A 6,402-nucleotide genomic window follows, 5' to 3' on the forward strand; every position below is an offset into this window, starting at 1 on the left:
ATAGCTCGAAACTCCAATGATACGCGAATAGCTGACTAAACTTGTTAGTCACGATATCCACTATCTGTTAACTGCCAGGCATTCTACTAAAGTCCGACAGTTGAATCAGCATTTTGGCCACTCGCACCCATGGAAATCAAAGAACCGCCCTCAATGGCAGGAGTTCCCAACTCACTCAGGATTGAGGTCATGTTACCTATGGTCATCCTAGTGAAGTGAAGTCTCAGTTATGAACGGTGTTGTATAACGAGACGTTACCACTTTATGGTCAGGTCTTATACAAACTCTTTGTATAGGACGCCCCCACTCGCATGTCCCCTAAACGAATGATCAGGATCACACCATCTGTGACAAGTCACACACTACAAGAAATCTGGGCTTTGATATTGGTTGGAAAAAACTAAAATGGATGTACAATGTCGGTTTAAAATCGATATTGTAGGTCAATTTTTTTTGTTTCCCTCTCTCCCATTTTCATTTCTTGTCTTCCCCAATTATCAATCAGAAAATAAAATAATTAATATATATTGTGTAAAAGAAAAAAAATTACCCTCAAATTAAATCCCCAATCTTCTTCTTCTTCTCCGTCCAAGCCCTTCCCACATCGCCTTCCTCAACTGCACATTTCCTGGCCAAGACCCTTTCTCCAATCACCTCACCGTCCATCGCCTAGCGTCGCGAATAAGCCTTCTCTCTCTCTCTCCCCTGTCGAACTCTCTCTCTAACCCACAAAAAATTAGATCCATCGCCTGAAGTTCCAATCTTTCTTTCTCTCTCTCTCACTCTCACTAATCTGTAAGCCATACGCCAGATCTAGCCGTTGTGCAGCTCATGTTCATAGATTGAGTTTGTCCATGCCTAAAGTTCATGTTCATTAACCAATCTTATTCTGACGGAAAAATCAGAGAGTAATTTTTTTCGGAGGAAGAAAAGAGAGAGATCGAAATGGCATCCTTTTTACAGTCCTTCATCGTCCCAAAGAAGAAGATTGGGGATTCATCGCCAGATCGACCCAACACCTTCGTAATTAGGGTAATTGAAACCCTAATCGTTTCTTTTTCTATGGCGTTGATTTCGAATTTTGTTCCGTGGAGATTGATTTTAGGTTGTGTTACTATGTTAGGTCTTCGATTCGATCTGTATGATCCATATTATGATATTGATGTGAAGGAGGCTTTGAATAGACTCCCCAGGGAGGTTATTGATGCGGGCAATCAGCATTTGAAGCGGGCCATGGACCTTTCCATGAAGCATCAGTACCTTCCTATTGATCTTCAAGTTTTTTCCTACTATAGATGTTTATCTCTTTCTTAGATCGATTCGAGCCTCACCGAGAAAACAGAAATGTGTTATATGTTTATCATAACCGAATAATCTTCAGTTTTATTTTTGTATTTAACATGCTCTTAATATAATTGTTGAGCATGCAATATTCTCAAAATCTAGTATTTTTTTATGGTTAAATTTCTATAATTTTTCACGATCACTGGGAACTAACTCTTGATTGTATTGGGTTTTGTTGTTTTTCCCCAACTAAGCACAGGATGTTGAATTCTAAATAGTAGTTAGATGGTTATTAGTTTGAATTATTTCATTTTTTTGGCAAGCCATGCAAACACCATTCAGGAGCTATCTCTAGGATATGTTGGCACTTGTAAGTCTTTCCATTATTTCATATCTCCCACTTTATTATTTAAAGTAAGAAAAAATTGTGGTAAAAAAGAGTGAAAAATGTCTGGTCATGTTCATGGAAATGAGGCAGCTGCTCTATATCATAGTGTCAGTCATGGTTCTTAGAGTTTTTTTATCTTATGACTGTATTTGGGAGTTATTGATTTTGATATTATTTACCATCTGTAGCCTAGATGGTATCTTGCTATGTACTTGCATTAGAGTTGAATTGTTTATCTAGCGTAGTTCTAATTTTATTGAATTCCCCTTCAAGGTTCCTCGTTCCGTCCGCTGTTGTCTTTTTCATGATTTCAGGTTTCATGATCTAGATAGATATCATCTTTTGGGTAATATATGTATGAATCCTGGATATGTTTTCTTTTAAAGAAAATAAATGATTTGTGTAGGCCTTTGTTTGTGGTTGAATTCTTGATTTGTTCTGATTGTAACATTATACGCGTTTATACGAGTGATTTTCATGCACTACCACCAGATCTTTGTTGTTAATCCCAATTCTTATATTATTTTCAAAAACATTATACGAGCGAAATTGCTTTATCACATGCAAATAAAGTAAAATGTATGGTGGTAAATTTTTTTTTTTTTTGGTTTGATTAATCTGGATTCTTTGATTTTTACTTACTGGCAAGTATGGAAGGAAGGCTGGATAAAAATAAGATAGAGCAAGGTTGATGATTTGATGACCAGTGCAAATTAACCAGCCCAATTGTTCTACTCATTGTGTCAAATTGTTTAATATTAATGTCTCAGCTTAGGTAAATAAAATTTGTGTTAATTTAAACTATGTAGTAGCAAGAAGTTGGGCCGCACGAAGCTGCATATGCGTGCTACAACTCCTTTGATTTCTTGGAATAGTACTTAGTGAATAGTTGTGCAGATTGTGTGTGGCACATCCTACCATTGTTTTCTACTTCATGTCGACCTATCTTATTCCGCAAAATTTCATCCGATGTCTTGCTAGACTATTGGTACATAGCTTCTTTAGCATTTTCCCTTTGAACTTTAGGGTAAATGACTTCGTTTAGTAATTAAACAATCTCATTTAGTATTAATCTTTGTTGGTATTTATCTTTATTAAACCAGAGAAAGCTGAATGAATGAAGCTAAAGGTATTTTTTTCCCCCCTTTAGGTATGTTTTGCAGGTAAAGAAGGAGAGAGCAGAACGTGAGGCATTGGGATAAATTCAGAAAATGCTTCTAGTTATATTGAAGAAGGAGCTAGTCATGCCATTGTTACTTCAATAAGTTCTTTCCTTTTATCTATTTATGATGATATTGCTTAATGTATTGCCTAAAATGGAGGTAGTGTAACATGATTCTGAAATTCTGGAACACTGAACCTTGTTGAGCTATTGTAGTACTTGAATATAGAAGATAATAAAGATTTCATTTCGTCTTAAGTAAACTATTTTCGAACTGCCCACAATGGCTTTAAATGTTGTATGTTTCTTGGTTCTGTCACAGTATGTGTTCAACAATGGACAAATGGATCTTACAAGGCTTAAAGATCTTGGTCGCATTGTTGGGAGATAGAGGCTTGTGTTGTATCTTAGTTGTAGAAAAAAGGTACTTTTTGTGTTATTGTTACTAAGTATAGAAGTTGTTATGATTGATTAACATCCTAAGTTATGGTTAACCCTTTAGATGTAAAAAGTCACCCAAAGTCATCTGCATTGAAACGAACAAAACATCTTACAGCTTAGGGCTTCACTAATATTTGTCTATGCTCATGCATTGATTAACATTTAGTTTCAATTTAGGAAGGTAAAATGCAATTGTGACATATAGATGGCAAAAGTTCAGTGATGTATTTCTTTGTTGTATTTGCTTTTAGTTACATACAATTTGAATCTAATTCGTCTTTGGAATCTTGTTTAGATAATCTAAGATTGATCTTCGATAGCATCTTTTAGTTGGAGATGTTTTTTGTGGTTTCATTTGATTGAAGTCTTGTATCCATTGGTGTACTTTTTAGATGCTTGAAGTTTTGGTGTTGCTTTAGGGGGCTTTTTACTTTTTAGTTATATGGATAATGTAAAACTTTTTAGTTGAATATGCTAGCCTCGTATGTAAATTATTTATTTTTTATATAGTACTAATTTTAATTTAATAAATGGACATAAACTTATGTTGAGTTTATCTTTTTTTTTTTCCTTTTTATAGTTCAATACAAAATATGCATATACGCAAGGAGAGATCGACGTAATTCAGACCCAATGGGCAAGTTTTGTTGGCCGATTTGTGTAAGGATGTAATTCTTATTTTTTGTCTCAATAGAATGTAAATACTAGTTTAGAATGAATGTAAATTTATCTAACCATGATCTTTGTGAATAGAATTAGTACTAATATGATATTTGTGAATGAGAGAAATAACTGGGGATATAGGGTAAGACCAGACAAATAACTGGGGATATAGGGTGCAAGATGGAGTTCACGCCTACCCGATTTAGGGATAGGAGAAAGGTTATTCTCTCAAGTACTGAATCCAGGTCTTGAACAAGGGGCCCCACCCTCTCACTGGGCTGAGAGAGTTTGGCTTAGTGATTGGATCATAAACTAGTTATTCATTAGAGGATCGGTAGGGACTTGAGGAATAAGACGTAATCTCGGGGGTAAAACAGATATTTGACCTAGCCATTATTGCGAACAACTTGTGAAGGGTCAACTTACTGATTATGGTTAAATCATGTGGACATAATATATCTACAGTGAAGGGAGTGCAACTATGAGCTTTAATGGAATGACCCATTAGTTAACGAATGGAGATTAATTTGGTCTAATGAGTTTAGCAAATTAATCTTAGATCGTTGGAGCCCATGAACTGTAGGTCCGCGAGGTCCCCCTACTAACTCATAACGGACTAGCTCTAGAATAGCGTGATAAGTAAATTTGAATCGTTCAAATTAGAATTAAGGGAACTAGTAATTATATGAGATATAATTACATGTTTAATTTGAGAATTAAACGGAAAAGGAGAATTTATATATTTAAATATGATTTAAATATATAAAGATGGATATTTGTTAAAATTAATTTAATATTTGATATTAAATTAATTAAGTTTTATTTAATAATTAATTTATGAAATTAATTAAGTTTTTCATTTTTAAAATCAAAATAGATTTTATAAAATCAATTTTTTTTATTTTATGATAAAATTGAAAAGTGAAAAACCAAAAACACAAAAATGGAAAAAGTTGTTTTTCCAATATCCATTTTCTTAGTTGCTCATGCTCACACATGAAGCATTTTCTTTGCCTTATCTTCTCCAAGCATGAGCTGAAACTCATGAAACTATTTTCTTTGCATGTTGATTTGCAATATAATGAAGAGATTGGAGTAAAAATCGGGCATGCAATCTATAGAGAATTTGAGAGAAAACTCGGTTTGAAGAAAGAGTTCTTCAACTAGATTTCTGCTATGAGCATTTCTCCTTCATCCCTTGATTCAAACTTGTTTTGAGTCCCAACACTAATCTAGAGCATTAAGAGAATAGTGGGGAAGATCTTGAGGTGGTCTGAAACAAAATTTGGAGAAGATAGCAGCTGGTGAAGGAGCTTTGAAGAAGTTCTACAAGAGGTATATCTTGAAACTTACTTGTTTTCTACAAGAGCATGCTTTGTATTTTGCCAAAATTAGTGAATTTGAATGCTTAGATGATCCTTGTGCTTTCATTTTTGCTGATACAATACTACAATTTGGTCCAGCTGTACTTACGAGCAACTTATAAAGGGTCATCGTACTGTTGATTGGTTATATTCAATGGACACATAAATATATCTGTAGCGCGAAGAGTGCAGCTTTCGGTCTTTAATGGAGTGTCCGATAGTTAACGGATGGTAGATAAAGTAATTAAAGAGCTTAATTATTTATTCACGTATCGTTGGAGCTTTAAGCTACAGGTCCATAAGGTCCCCTTGGTAGCTCAAAAGGATTTAGTTGAGAATCAGTTTTTGGGTTCATTTGAAATGTTCAAATTAATTAAATTAATTCAATTATATATGATATAATTCAATTAATTCAATTATGTATGATATAATTGATATAATGTATTTGATACATTATTATTTAATCAAAGGAATAATTATTTGAATGAGATTCAAATAGTTGTTAAATTTATATAAATATGATTTATATTAAATGCCATAAAAAAGAGAAAAAAAACTATAGTTTATATTGTATATGATGCAATATTAAAACTATAGGTTATAAATATAATATAATGAGTTGGTTATCATATTTATTTATATTATTAATTATTTGATAATTATCCCCTTTTTCTCTCTAACCATCTTAGTGGGAGGTTAAGCAGTTTATTATGGCAAAAGGAGTAAATGAAATATAATATTATTATTCCAAATAGAAGTCTTCTACACGAATTGTGGAGAGCCTATGTGATAGACTTGATTCAATACACGATATAAGAATTTCCTATGCGATAGAGAGTTTCTTCCTCAATCGCCTTCCTCCTCCAAACCACAAAATCTTTCCTAGCTAGAGCCCACCACTCCTGGGTTATCACCCCGAGAATACCAAGGTCACCAAGTGGTAGTGTTCTTTACACTTTTGGTTCGTTCGTTCTGGTTTTTGTTTGTTCAAGAAGAGTTCATGCTTGTTTGAAGTATTCGTGACTGGATGAGGGATTTACTTGAAGAAGAGTTCTTCAAAGGTATAATCTCTAAACTCTTTTTATTGTTCAAAAGCATGT

The 6,402-nt window shown here is 33.8% G+C and overlaps 1 pseudogene; it reads left to right on the forward strand.

Moving 5' to 3' along the window:
* The first annotated feature begins 945 nt into the window (after positions 1-945).
* On the forward strand, positions 946-2,874 carry LOC120076819 (annotated as a pseudogene).
* The last annotated feature ends 3,528 nt before the right edge of the window (positions 2,875-6,402 follow it).

This window comes from Benincasa hispida, chromosome 4 (assembly GCF_009727055.1).
Source record: "Benincasa hispida cultivar B227 chromosome 4, ASM972705v1, whole genome shotgun sequence".
Taxonomy (NCBI): Eukaryota; Viridiplantae; Streptophyta; class Magnoliopsida; order Cucurbitales; family Cucurbitaceae; genus Benincasa; species Benincasa hispida.